This window comes from Ascaphus truei, chromosome 4 (genome assembly GCF_040206685.1).
Source record: "Ascaphus truei isolate aAscTru1 chromosome 4, aAscTru1.hap1, whole genome shotgun sequence".
NCBI classification, from domain to species: domain Eukaryota; kingdom Metazoa; phylum Chordata; class Amphibia; order Anura; family Ascaphidae; genus Ascaphus; species Ascaphus truei.
This window is the reverse complement of record NC_134486.1, coordinates 205,935,429-205,950,558: the sequence shown is the minus strand read 5'-3', so window position 1 is coordinate 205,950,558 and position 15,130 is coordinate 205,935,429. Positions and strand designations below refer to the sequence as shown.

The 15,130-nt window shown below is 45.2% G+C and overlaps 1 protein-coding gene across 1 annotated transcript in view; it reads right to left on the bottom strand.

Annotated features, from left to right (window-relative positions):
- RBM34 (RNA binding motif protein 34) overlaps window positions 1-2,002 on the bottom strand; it is a 37,582-nt gene extending 35,580 nt beyond the window's left edge. The window contains exon 1 of the mRNA XM_075596774.1: window positions 1,850-2,002. The gene's annotated coding sequence lies outside the window, so the exon portion shown is untranslated. The remainder of the gene's footprint in view (window positions 1-1,849) is intronic.
- Between the last annotated feature and the right edge of the window lie 13,128 nt (window positions 2,003-15,130).

Below are 15,130 nucleotides of genomic sequence, written 5' to 3'. Positions count from 1 at the left end.
AGTGGTTGCAGGGGAAGAAGCCGGAAGTCGTTGCCACCACACGGAGGGTATAAACAAAAAAGACCACCCGCTCACTCTTAGTCTTACATATTAGTCTGGGTGTAGGGTAGTGGCAATAGCATAAAAAGAGGTCTCTTTCCCCAAAGACAGGGAATGTATGGACACCCCAATTACATGCACTCTCAGATCTCATTTGTACAGAGTTGGTATCAGTCTTGAGACTCAGAAATGCACTTGAAATACTGTTGTGAACAGTGTAATACAAAAACCTCGAGGTAACCCCTATGATAGTGTATTAGGGATATGGTTCAAATAATTTTTTATTTCTAACAAGATAAAAATAATGGGGCACAAAAATTGTTAAAAACGCATGGGACATACTGTATAACAATGGAGGTATAGTCTACTGTAGTATAGAAAAATATTAGTGCTGTTATTAGCAGCAATCAATACAATATTGTTCACATTGCCCTGTAAATAATATTGGGCCCTCACCAAAGTATTGTTCAGACTGCCCTGTAATTTAACTACAACAATGCACATGTGAATATTAGGTCTCTTAAGTGTCCCAGCATCTAGATAAAGAGGGTTTTTTTTGGAGCCATACAGTTTATAAATTCCAGATAGTCTTTATAGATTCAAGTGAGCAAGGGCTGAATGTAAAAACTCTTTTAGATCCAGTTTTGAGTATTGTCAGGCTGATGCAGTTGCAGAGTATGGGATAAACAGTGGACAGCCAGGATAGGGAGGGTAGGTATTCCCTGATAGAATGGAGGTTAGTAACTCTGCAGCAGGACAGTCCTGGTAGTATACTTGCCTCAGACTCTCAGTCAAAGAATGTTCAGTCCGCGCTCTTGCTTCCTATGAGTGCAGAAAAGTAATTTCTCCCCTTTCCCCCTTTCCTCTTGCAGCTCCTGTGGTTCGCAAATTGTGTAACCAGCTTACATTAATCTTGGTGGCTGGCATACACTCAAGTGTACTCACTCCGGTCGCGATCCCTCAACGAACTGGCATCCTCGGACAGCTACAGGGGGCTTCTTTCCCACGCATGCGCACTGCATCACACACCACGGCGATACACGCGGAGGTGAAATTGCAGTGAGTGCCTCAGAGTCAGCCCCAGCGCGCGGGACTGTCATCTGTAAGGAATTGGATATCGCCCCCTTACCTGATCTACGGTGGAGCCTAACAGATGAAGACATCGCTTAGACCTGGAGATTAACTAAGTTTTAATTATATGTAAGTTTCAATTTTATTGTTGTTACATTATATTATTATACCCTTACCTTGGTGCGCACCTGTGCTTTTTTTCTTGGTTGCCTCAGACTCTGCTTAGTTACCTAGAGGTCAGACAGGTAGGGAGGGAAGTATCTCTCAGCTCTCCCTGCACTAGTAGCTGGCCGTCCAGGAAAGGAGAAGCGCTGGTAGGGGATTTCCCCTCCTAACAGCTGAGTGCTGCACTCGTAGGTGGCCATCAGAGCACAGAGAAGCGCTGGGCTTGGAGTTCCCTTAATAACAACCGAGTGCTTGTGTGGTGGATGGCCAGACTGTCCGCATAGGTGGTAGACAGCATGAGTAGTGACGTCAGCAGACTGCCCTCACCACCCGGAGGTTTACTAGGTAAACCCGCAGCCCGGAGATACCTGGTCAAAACCCGTTGTCTCCGGGTAAAACCCGGAGTGGTGGCAACCCTGCATACAGTACAGCAGGCTTCTCTTGAATCACCCCATCTGCTACCTGTGATCCGATAGAAGGTGGCATGTGCTTTAGGTGCAGCTGGTTTTCAATGCCAGTCTGCCAGCAATTTTACCATGTCACAAATGGTTATGAAACAAATAGAGCGACTTACCAACATCGGGTGAAAAGCCACAAAGGGAACCTTCTCTGAAAGCTGGTGGTAACGGCTCTCACAGGCGCAACTGGTCCCCCTCCGAGTCACGTGCGACACTGCTCTGACCAGCAACAAGTTCTCTCCACCTTGAGAGCTTCATCACTCTCCTCAATTACCATAGTTGGCATAATATAAGTTAGAGGGATACACAATCCCCTCTCTTCCTCACACACACTCCCCACTCCTCCCCTTTAACTCTGCCCCTCACCCATTCTCTCCCCTGATTCCATTCATCTCACAGCCCTCCTCCCTCCATCCATCTCTCTGCCCTCCCATCCATCTCTAAGCCCCCAGCCATCTCTCAACCCCCCTCCCCCACTCCACTTATCCATCTCTCAGCTCTCCTTGCCCCCTAAACCATCTCTCACCCTCCCAATCACAGTCATAATTCTCATGGTGATGATGAATTTGATGATGAATTTGATGATGATCAATAGCAGTGAGAGATGATGATGGTGTAGGTGCCAGCACAGCAGAAATTTGCAAATCAGACAACATGATGTCACAGTGTTACTGCTCATAGGAGTACAATCAGCCAGCTATGTGAACATTTGCTCATGAGATGGGTGCAAATAAATGTCCCACCTTTCTATATATATCAAATACTCAATGGTCTGGTTCTTTTCGCAATTTATTCAGAGAAAATAGAAAACATCTTTTACAGCATAATTTCAGTCAGTTACATCAATTAGGCATATAGAATTTAGTTGTTAGTGGATAATCCTTAGCTTGGTTGTTCTAGCTTGGGTGTTAAATGATTCTGAATTCTATAAATCAAAATACACTCTTTATACATTTATACATTTTAGCAATCACCTGTTTTTCGCACCTGCACGATCCAGCAGCCTATCCTGTACCGCACTCCTGCTTCCTGGTTCCCTCCCATTGGTGGGAGGTCCTATAAATATGCTCTCAGAGCTCCCAGTCATTGCCGAGCATAACCTCTGTTTATGTGACGCTGCACTCATCACCTAGTTCCTGCCTGCCTGTATCCTGCTGCCTGACTCTGCCTGGATACTACTCTGTGATACTCTCCTGCACTGACCTTGGCTTTGGATACGACTACTCTGCTCTCTCCTGCACTGCCCCTGGCTTGGCTCCACAACTACGCTACGCTCTCCAACCCTGACCCTGGCTACGTACCCCAACGATCCGCTGCTCTATACTCCAAGACCCGGCAAGTACCTTATTTACACTGTCTTCTGTTACCCTGATCTGGCCTGCACGACTATCCTACACTCTAGACGTGCCCTCGCGGTTGTGGTTGGCGTTCTATACAATTCCCTACCTCAGCCCCATGGTCACACCTCGATTGTGGTGAGCTACGCGTTGCAGTATGCTCGGCCAAATAAACTTCGACCCCACTGAGGTAGGAAGAGTTGTGAGCATGCACGACAACGCTCTGTCTAGTCTTGAAAATAAATGGGAGTCTAATGACCAAAACTTGAGAACCCTCTGAGAGGATTTTAGGACCCTATCCCTCTACCTTCAAGGCCCTCGCCCGAATTCCGTTCCACTGGTCACTAGTACTCCTCCCATGACTGCCTATCTGTCTGAAACCCGACTTCCCACGCCCAATCGGTATGGAGGGAATCCTCATGAGTGTCGGGGCTTCCTTAATCAATGTTTCATTCAGTTTGAGATTAATTCTTCTCGCTTTTGTTCTCAACGTTCCACGGTAGCCTACATAATCTCTCTTCTCATTGATGGTGCGCTTGCCTGGGCCTCCCCCATCTGGGAGCGAAGACCCGACCTCACCCAAAGCACTGGAGCTTTTACCAAGGAGTTCTGCAGGGTGTTCGATACACCAGGTCGAAAGGTATCCGCAGCTTCTGCTCTCTTCTTCATTTTTCAGGGTAACCGCTTTGTTGCCCGTTACGCACTCGAGTTTAGGACAATTGCCGCAGAGACGGATTGGAACGGAGAATCCTTGTCTGCTGCCTTCTGGCAGGGGTTGTCTGAGACTGTGAAAGACGAACTTGCAACTCATGATCGGCCCCCCGACCTGGAGGATCTCATCGCGGTTTGCATCAGGGTTGACATCGCCTCCAGGAGAGAAGGACTGAGAGACGACTTCATCGCACCTCTACCTCCAGGATTAACCCTAATCAGGTCGGTCTGTTTGAATTTCCTGTCCCAGATTCTTCTGAACCTATGCAACTGGGAGTCACTTCGCTCTCGCGTCTTGAAAGGCAAAGCCGCATAGATGCTGGACTGTGTTTGTACTGTGGGGGTCCTGGACATTTCGCTTTCTCTTGCCCCAACAAGGTGGGAAACGCAAGGTTCCCATGAGGCCCAGGGGAGTCTCATTGGGAACGATTTCTCTTTCCCCTATAGCCACTTCTAATCCCACAAAGATCCTTGTACCTATCTCCTTGTCCGGTAAGGGTTTCTCGGTCTCCACTCTGGCCTTTCTTGATTCTGGTGCTGGGGGTAACATAATTGATCAGAGCTTCGCAGAACACCACAAGATTCCTTTAGTGTGCAAGAAGAACCCCATCCCCTTAGAAGCCATTGATGGTAGACCATCATTCATTTCGTTGGAAATCCAGGTTATTTAGTTAAGGTCTGTAAAAGATCATGTGGAAGATATTTGTTAGAACGCCATTCACACTCCTTCTATTGCAGTAATCTTAGGCTTACCCTGGCTACAAATTCATAATCCACAAATTGACTGGTTGAGCAAGGAACCTATTCAGTGAGTCCACACTGCGTTCAGAACTGTCTTGAGGGTCCAAGTAGCATTTGTGCTACCACCGTATCTGAAGAGAAAGAAAGGGAACAACTGCCGGAGGAATACTTTCGACTTCAAGGATGTCTTCGACAAAGTCAAGTCTGAAATTCTTCCTCCCCATCGTCCCTACGATTGCCCCATCGAATTACTTCCAGGAACGACACCGCCCAGAGGGGCTTCTTATCCTTTGTCTATGCCAGAGACTAAAGCCATGAAAGAATACATTGCTGAGAATCTTCTGAGGGGCTTCATTCGCAAATCCACATCCCCCGCTGGGGACGGGATTATCTTCGTTAAGAAAAAGGATGGGACTTCCGGTATGGCGCCAGAGCATTGAGGCACAATCCTAATTAGCTCCGTTGGCTTCTGAGGAGAAGTGCAAAGTAACTGCTAGAAAAATCGGAAAATTACCCACAACAAAATACCACCAGAGAAGAGGTACATCTGGACTTCAATATATGGAGAAATATTTATCCAAATCAAAAGAGATGACCTCAAAATCCCAAAAGACAGACAAGAGGGACAAGAAGAAAGAGAATCAGAAAATGGCCGACAGCCACGAGAGTCAGGGATCTGATCCAAGTGAGAAAGACTGTGGCACCCCAAACACCCAAAGTCAACCTGTAAACATAGACTACAACACAATAGCTAAAACTGTTGTGAAAGAACTCTTACCTAAATTGGAGGCAAACTCAGCGGAGATTAAACAAAGCATTAAAGATCTCAGAAGTGACCTCGCATTACACGCCGACAGAGGGGAGGAGGTAGAGAACAGAGTGAGCGCTATGGAAGATGCCCTGGGCTCTTTAACAAAAAACCTGGAAGAACTGCAGAAATAAAACAAAATACTTGAAGAAAAGGTGGACGATCTCGAAAACCGCTCCAGGAGAAACAATTTAAGAATCATCGGAGTTCCTGAATCACTCAGACAAAGTCATCTCCTCCACTTCTGTGAAAAATGGCTGCCTGACAAGCTCAAAATCACAAGCAAAGACCACAGCCTAAAAGTCGAGAGAGTACACAGAATGGGCCAAATAAATGAGGGCCAAAATTCCAAACAAAGACCCATAATTGCAAAGTTCCTAAATTATAACGATAAAGTTAATGTCATCAGAGCGTTCAAGGACCTACAACAACTAGAATACGAAGGGAAACGGCTGATGATATTCCAGGACTTTTCTATGCTAGTCTCCCAGAAAAGAAGGGAGTTCGGGAGAGTATGCACCACTCTATACAACCAAAAAAGAAAATTCACCCTCACTTACCCGGCCACTCTAAAGATTTTCACTGAAGAGGGTGTAAAATTCTTTACTTCCCACCAGAGGGCTGAGCTGTTCGAGGGGTCCCAGCGGAAGATCAGAACGACCAACGGGGCAGCGACAGATGAGACTCCTTTCTACCATCTCCTTGCTCCTGTCCTCCCCCTCCCTCCACCCCCCCCGCCGTGCCCCCCCCCAACCAGTAGCCTGTACCTCCATCTAGGTGCCCGGAGAGCCGCTGGAGTGAAACCTCGTCTGGACGCACGACGAGAGTGAAGAGAACCCTGGTCCCGATGAGAAGGCTGCGCTCTTCCGACCCGGGATACTCCCCGGCTCCGGCAACCGGCGATCCTCCGGCAAAGACATGTCCTGTCCCCGGCGGGATGCCTGAGCATCATGGGGGTCGCGGGAGTGACACGCTACTCCCCCCACCACCACCACTCACTTAATTGCCCGATGATCCGGGGACCTGGGACACCGGGGTATCGGGATGCCTCGGTGTGGGCCCCGCCTCTTTCCCCCATGTTTACGAGAGAGCCCGAAGTGTCAGGTATTTGGCGGGATCAGGGGAGTGCGGCGGTCTGTGGGGTCCTCCGGTTGGTCTTCGTGGCCCCCTTGGACCGTCCCTGACCCTCCTGTTTCCGCCCTGGTGCCCTCGTGGGCCCGCTGCCCTGCCGTCCCCTTGCCGGGACTGTCACGGATGCCCCGCTATGACGGAGGTGAACTCGGGCCGTGGGGGGGTGGGGGAGGAGGGGTTGAGACAGGCTGCTAATTATGTCAGCCCATACAGGGCAAAAGAACTACCTGCCCCCAGGTTACACACTCTCACCCTCCGAGACTGTGCACCCCCCGACCTCCATCCCCCCCCATGCAAACATAATCCCCGTTCTACCCTCCCACCGACCTCCTCTCCCCATCCACCACCCCCACCCCCACCCATCCACGCACACATACCCCCCCCACCCACTCACACCTACCCCCCATCCACTCTCACCCCCCCCCATTCACCCACACCCCCCCCATCCACTCACCCCCCCATACACCCACACTCTCCCCATCCACTCACCCCCCCCCCCCCCAAGGTGCAATGGGAGAAAAAGGAAACTACTACCGGTGCTAACCCGCACCCACCCTACCTACTCCCCACCCACTCACACTCCCTCCTCACCACCAATCCCCCCCACCAGTACCCCTTCCCCACCACCGCCTACCCCCTCCCCCTCAAGCCCCCCTTACCAGTCAACCCCTCATCCCTCTAATAAACCACGGATGTGATGGCTCGAATAGATGAAAATAATTGTGAAGGAAATGTACCAAAGTTATTGCAAACAGTACAGTGATACAGATACAAGGTTAAATGCTAAGGATGCAATGAGAGCAAAAGGACATTTTTACATGTGTGTACCCTCATAATCCACCCCCCCTCCCCATTACACCCCTCCTCACCAACACCCCCCTACCCCCCCCCCCCCCCCCCCACCATCCTAACAATATATACATCACTGTCATTTTATTCTGAATAGACGAAAAAAGAAACTGTGAAGAAAACGCACCAAAGTTACTGTAACCAAGGCATTATCATAGATATAAGGTTAAATGCAAAAGATGCTAGGGGAGTAAAAGAAAACTTTTATCTGTGTCAATCCCTGTACCCCCCCCCCACCCAACCCATTCCCCAATCCACACCACTACGCCCCTACCCATCATTACCCCCCTCCTCACCACCAAAATCCCTCCCCCCTACCCATCCTAATAATATATACATCACTGTCATATTATTCTGAATAGACAAAAAAAGAAACTGTGAAGAAAACGTACCAAAGTTACTGTAATCACTACAATGTTATAGATATAAGGTTAAATGCAAAAAATGCTAAGGGAGCAAAAGGAAACTTGCACTAGTGTCAACCCCTCCACCCTCCCACCCACCCCATTCCCTCCTCCCCCCACAGTAGCACAAATAAGAATAAGAGGTCACACAGGAGGAAGGAATGTGGCCATCCTCTCTGGATAAAAGTGAAGTACAATACACGATAAAGTTGACAAAGTTTAGAAATGTTAATGTTAAATTCCAAGTTAAGGATCTCTCTTCTAATATGGGGAATTCTACATTACCCAAAAATAACAGGGAAAGCCTATACCAGAAAATTAGGAATAAAGATAAATGGGTGAAGTCAACAGGTGGAACAAAAAGGTAACACTTGAGATAACAAAAGAAACACTACATAAATGCCAGTAAAAATAGCTTCCTGGAATGTTAAGGGACTAAACAACCCCATCAAGCGTAAAAAAGTGTTAAACTACTTGAAAAGAAAGAGAGTAGATATTGCATTTTTACAAGAAACGCACTTAGACATCAAGAAATCTACAAAACTACAAAGGGACTGGGTGAGACAGTGTGTATTTTCCCCGGCGATTCATAAGAAAGCAGTAGTGACCATTCTAATTAAAAAAAATATTCCAGTGGAGATCATTTCGACAGAGTCAGATGCAGCAGGCAGGCTGATAATAGCAAAAATTAAAACAGCCGAGAAAGAGTATGTCCTAGGTAATATCTACGGCTCCAACGACCATAATCCAATATTTTTCCGAGACCTGACACAAAGAATTCTAAAATATAAAGGTACCAATTTAATACAGGGAGGCGACTGGAACGCGGTTCAGGACATATTTATGGACAGATCTGGCCATAAGAAGGGTGCTCAACCCTCAAATATACAAACAAAAAACATGACACAAATAAAAGACGCCCTAGGCCTAGTTGATGCGTGGGGGACCTTTAACCCTACAGAAAAAGAATACTCCTCCTACTCTAGTGTCCACGCGACCTTTTCAAGAATTGATAGTTTTCTAACTAGCGAATGGTTACTAAACAAGATATCAAAAGTGTATATTGGAGAAATTGTAATCTCAGATCATGCTCCCATCTTTATAGAAATTGAAATGAATATAGATATGAGAAGTCCAAACATTTGGAGATTCCCAAACTATTTAGCAAAAAGTGAAAAATTCAGAGAATTCCTACGAAATAAGTGGAGAGAGTTTGAAATTGATAATGAAGCCCACAAGACCGATCCAATATTATTTTGGGAAACCTCAAAAGCAGTCATGAGAGGCCAAATTATCTCATACGTTAGCAGGTTCAAGAGGGAAGCCAACAAAGGCTTTAATCTGGCAAGCAAGGAGCTAGGGCAAGCTTATAAAATGCTTAAGATGAAAGACTCCCAAAGTAATAGAGAGAACTACTGGCAGAAGAAAGCGGCATGTGAAATCTGGTTAGAAAAACAAGAAATCAGGAAAAACACAGCCAGAGAGACCACATTCTTTAACCACGGGAACAAATCAGGTAGACTCTTGGGGAACCTCATGAGAGGGTATAAAAACATAAAACCTATTGCGAAAATAAAAGATTTAAAGGGAGAAATAACTACAGACCCAGAAAATATAAGCTTTATCTTTAAAAAATATTATGAAAAACTATACGAAAAGGGATCTATCAATATAGCTAATAGAAACAAGGTTTTCGAAAAATTTAAAATCCCGAAAATCAATGCCGACCAACTAGTGAACATTAACGCCTCTATAACACCCAAGGAACTTGCAGACACTATAGGTCATCTGAAGACTTTTAAGGCCCCTGGACCGGATGGTCTGTCAGGAGAGTACTACAAAATACGCAAGGAAGAAATAAATGCCCCACTGAAAAACACGTTCCAGATACTCCTAGAAGGGAAAGGCGCCCTACCTTCAAGCGAAATGGCCCACATAAAAATTATTCATAAGCCCGGGAAAAAAACCCTTATGCCAGAGTCATATAGGCCATTCTCCTTGATAAACCAAGATATTAAGATCTTTACAAAAATAATAGCAGATAGACTAGCAAAAATACTTCCATCTATCGTTCACCCAGACCAATCGGGCTTTATAAAGGGAAGGTCAGGAGTTAAAAATATTAGAAAGGTAATTTCAGCTATCCTCTGGGCACAGAAACACAAGATAAAAAACGCGTCCGTGGTCGCTATAGATGCCGAAAAGGCGTTTGACAACATACTTTGGGACCACGTACATTTTATGCTAGACAAGTTTGGTTTTAGTGGGAACATCATCTCGGTCTTAAATACCCTATATAACAAACCAAAAGCCAAGATAATAGCGGCTGGATGTATATCAGAACCCTTCTCACTCCACAGAGGGACGAGACAAGGATGCCCACTGTCCCCGTTGTTGTTTAACTTAGCAATAGAACCGCTGGGACACTATTTGAGACAGATGACCGAGTTCGAGGGCATAAGAATGGGCAAAATAGACCTGAGACTAGCAATGTTTGCTGACGATATCCTACTGTTCCTGGCAAACCCAGAGAAATCGGTAGGGAAAATACTCGAGGCCATATCAATCTTTGGGTCATTTGCGGGCTTCAAAAACAATGTCTCCAAAACGGAACTTTTATATATAAACAAGCCAATAGGAACCAGAGATGCAGCTAAGATACCGATTAAGATAACAACAATTCCAATAAAATACTTAGGGATAAAATTAGAAGCAGATCTGTCAAAATTATATGAAAACAACATCAAACCGGTAATTAAAAAGATCCTAGAAGAGCTAAGGTCGTGGATGACCTTTCCACTGTCCCTCTTTGGAAGGATATGTGTTATTAAAATTATATCTTTTGCAAGGTTACTGTATCCACTACAGACCCTGCCCCTCTTACTTAAACACAAAGATATCAAAGAATTAAACAAGGGGATAAATAAATTGATATGGAATGGGAAGAGAATAAGAATAGCCCTAAACAAACAACAGATGACAAAGGAAATGGGAGGAACAAATATCCCAAATATTAGAGATTATAACTTGGCGTGCATTCTGAGACACGTGGGAGACTGGATATTGGACAAGGAGTCTTATTCCTCCCCAGAAATTGAGAAACAATTTTCTGACCAATATTCATTACCCGAGATTCTCCATACAGAGTGGAACAAATTACCCCAGGAACTCAGGTCAAATGTACTAATCAGAGACAGTCATGACATGGAGAGCGACAAGGAAAAAGTTCAACTTATCTTACTCGTCCTCTAGATTTCTACCTATCCTAGGAAATCATAGATTCCCCCCAGGGAAAGACAACAAAAATTTCTATATATGGAATAAAAAAGGGATTAAATACCTGGGCCATATTATTAGTGAGGAGAAACAGGACTTTATATCTTACCAGGAAGTGGCAACTAAATACGATCTCCCTGAAAACCAAATATACTCATACATTCAACTGTTAAATTATGGCAGAAGCCTCCACGACTATAAAAGACACATTTTGAAACATAACGCCTTTGACAGCCACTTTTTTGCAGGATAAGACCCCCAAACACTCCTTAGCAGAAATGTATAAATTAACCAGAGACAAAGAAATGGAAAATAATAACAGCAGAAATGTAAAAGCCTGGCAACAAGACTTTAAGGAAGTGCAGACAATGGAAGATCTGGTGGTGGGATACACTAGAACTCGTAAAATAATAATCTCTGAAAGCTGGAGAGAGATGCAATTCAAAATTATGCATAGAGCCTATATCCCTTTCATGAGACAGGTGAAAAATGTAAACGCGGACACCACAAAATGTCCCAAATGTAGACAAGAGAGGGCTAACCTTAAGCACTGTTTCTGGGAATGCGAGAAGATCTCGAGGTTTTGGGATCAAATATTAAAATTTATCAAGACAGTGACAAAGGTGGAATGGGAAAAACACCCGCTACCCATGCTATTCGCTAATACGGAACCATGGCAAATTAGGATAAATAGACATAACAAAGCACTCCTTCCAACAGAGATGATCCTCTTAACTGCTAGGAAGGCGATCATGATGAAATGGCTGGAACCAGAAGCCCCAAATATGGAACTAATTAAATCCATATTAATCAAGCTCATTACCATAGACAAAATTAATGAAAACCAGAGAGGAAACAATCTAGGGCCTAAATTCCAAAATAAATGGGACCTAATCATAACATCCTTCCCAACAAAGGACCCGACAAAATTCCTTGAGAAACCAGAGGTAGAAGTCCACTCCCAATAACAGACCCCTCCCCCCCACCTCAAAGAATGAAATAAAACAACTTCATTAAAACCCATAATCCCAAAAAATTGTGACAAAACTAACCATAGTAAACAAAATAGGAAGAGATGATCCAAACAATGTTACCGCCCGTTGGCGATTAGTTTATTAAGCGCTCCCAGCTTTGATGGAGTGCTTAGGGCTTCTAGAAGTCCGAGTTATAAAGGAAAAAGGAAAACAACAGGTGATACTTACCAAGATCTGACTGTATGGGTCCATAGCAGATAAAATATCTGTAGCCTCTCTCTATGTATCTTATGCGATATATGTATGTATAGGGTATATGTGTGTAGATATGTTCAAATAAATGTATATATATATGTATGTAACGCGGCGGGATAACCAATACATATACCTATCTGTATGACGTGCAAATGTATACACTTGAATAAAAAAAGATATTCAAAAAAGAAAAAGGATGGGTCCTTGTGGCCATACATTGATTATCATGGACTCAACAAAATTACGATTAAAAATCGCTATCCACTTCCTCTAATTTCCGAACTTTTCGATCGTCTTCAAGGAGCAAAATTGGATCTACGAGGTGCATACAATCTTATCAGAATCCGTCAAGGCGATGAATGGAAAACCGCATTCAATACCTGGAATGGACACTATGAGTACTTGGTCATGCCTTTCGGTCTTTGCAATGACCCAGCTGTGTTCCAGGATTTTGTCAATGAAATATTCAGAGATCTTCTCAATTCCTTTGTGATTGTGTACTTGGACAACATTCTCATTTTTTCTAAAACTCGCGAGGAGCATGTAGGACATGTTAAACAAGTTAAACAAGTACTACATCTATTACGTGAGAACCATCTGTTCGCTAAACTTGAAAAATGTCACTTCCACCAATCTTCTACCACTTTCTTAGGATACATAATTTCGGACTCTGGCCTCACTATGGATCCTGCTAACGTCAAAGCTGTTCTAGATTGGCCTCAACCCACCACGCTCAAGGCTGTGCAACGCTTCCTGGGATTCTCTAATTATTATCGCAGGTTTATTCAGAATTTCTCTTCTTTAGTAGCTCCCCTGATGGCTCTTACTCAAAAAGGAGCAGATCCCTCGTCTTGGTCCTCCACTGCGGTAGTATCTTTTGATCTCTTAAAGAAAGCGTTCGTATCCGCCCCAGTTCTGGTATACCCTGATCCTAAGCTCCCCTTTACCCTCGAGGTGGATGCGTCTGATGTCGGTGTTGGTGCTGTTTTGCCCCAGAGGAAAAACCCTCAGGCCCGGTTACATCCTTGTGCTTTTTTCTCCCAAAAAATTTCCACAGCCGAACGTAATTATGATATTGGGAATCGTGAACTTTTGGCCATGAAGAATGGAGACACCTTCTAGAAAGAGCCGAGACACCTACAACAATTCTTACGGATCACAAAAATCTGTTGTATATCAAAGGAGCTCACCGTCTCGAAACCCGCCAAGCCAGATGGTCACTCTTCTTTTCAAGGTTCAACATTGTTATCCCTTACCTTCCTGGGGAAAAAAAATGTTAAGGCAGATTTTGACGGGGGAGGGGTGCCAAGCGAGGAATAAAGGGGTCACCCCCATTAGGCACACCCTTCCACTGTCGGGGAAGTGAGCGGTTAACCTGAAATGTACTTATAATACATATGTTCCCCTGCTTCACAACCAAAAGGTACGTCCCTTGGTTATCCTACTCCCACATTTAGAGGGAATTCCTGTATTTTTATTCCCCTGCCTCAGGGCAAACTGTGTTCTATTTGATAGAAATGTATATGGGTGCAATTATTGGTGTTTGTACCTTTACAGTGTATGTATCAACCACATACACTGGGATCAGGTCGGGAGGGAAAGGGTTAATTGCATTTACATGTTTATTGCCCTTTGTCCCATTTCCCACCTTTGCAGTCTCCATTTTGCAGCCTCTCCATAGGTCGCCACGGAGATTCCGGCGATTTGGGCCTGATATCGCAGAAGACCTGCAGGTGGCGCCCGAGAGGAGGAGCGGCGGTTCCCCATTGAAAGTGAATGGAGTAATGCATTTCAATGGGGATTCCTTGAAGCCGACCTCCGAAGACGAGCTGGCAGCCAGCCAGACCGCAAAACCGCAAGAGCGGAAACAATGTCTAAAAAGAGCTTTGATCAGGTCTCGGTCAAGTTCACGTCCAATTGGCGTGGGAACTTTTGTTCTAGGGCAGCCAGAAATAAAATTTGTTTTGCCCCTGTCCTCTAGGAACCCCCTCACTCGACCCCAACCGGGTCCGACAGTTAATGGCGACGAGAAAGGGTCATGCCGGCCACGAGGGTCGCACCATTGTCCGCAATGGCAGAGAAAGCCGCGTGGCTTTCAAACACTAAGTCCAAAACAGTGTAAACTGAAAACCCATAACGCTGGTTCCGTGGGGACCGGAGGGCTGGGATTTGGCCAGGATGGCCATTGCTCCGGCATGACTGCATGGCAATTTCCAGGCCTCTCCCCTCAACCGGAAGGAGTATGGGTAACTGTGAAAAGTGTGGTTTTCCCATTGACTTCAATGGTAGAAAAGCCGCGTGGCTTTGAAACGGCTAAGTCCAAAAGTGTGTAAAGTGAAAATCCATAACTCCGGTTCCGTAAATACCAGAGGGCTGAGATTTGGGCAGAATGTAGTCACTGCTCCGGCATGACTGCATGGCAATTTCCAGCCCTCTCCGATCAACCGGACGGAGTATGGGTAACTGTGAAAAGTGTGGTTTTCCCATTGACTTCAATGGTGGAGTTGCTCCATTAAAAGCCTATAGCGGCGGAGCCCATTGATTTCAATGGAAGAGTGAAATACAGTGATTTCTTTTAGCCTATAGCAGAGAATCCTGCATTAAAGTTAATTTTAACTTGGTTTTGGTATCTCCAATTCTGGGGGTAGTGGAAGGCTGATATTTGGCCACTATGGCAAGGGTCCTCCGGCATGAGGACTTGGCAAATTTCAGCCTGTTCAGACCTACAGAACAGATTATTTTAATATATGTTTAATATTAAAATGTTACTCTGCATCCCTGGTATTTCTAAGCCCGTGAAAGCTACTGGCCCAGAAGGAATGTTAATTGCCACATGGTGTCAGGATGTCTGAGGGAAACCCATGTATGAAAGGCTCACCGCCCTGGATTGAGTGTTCTAGGACAAAGAAGA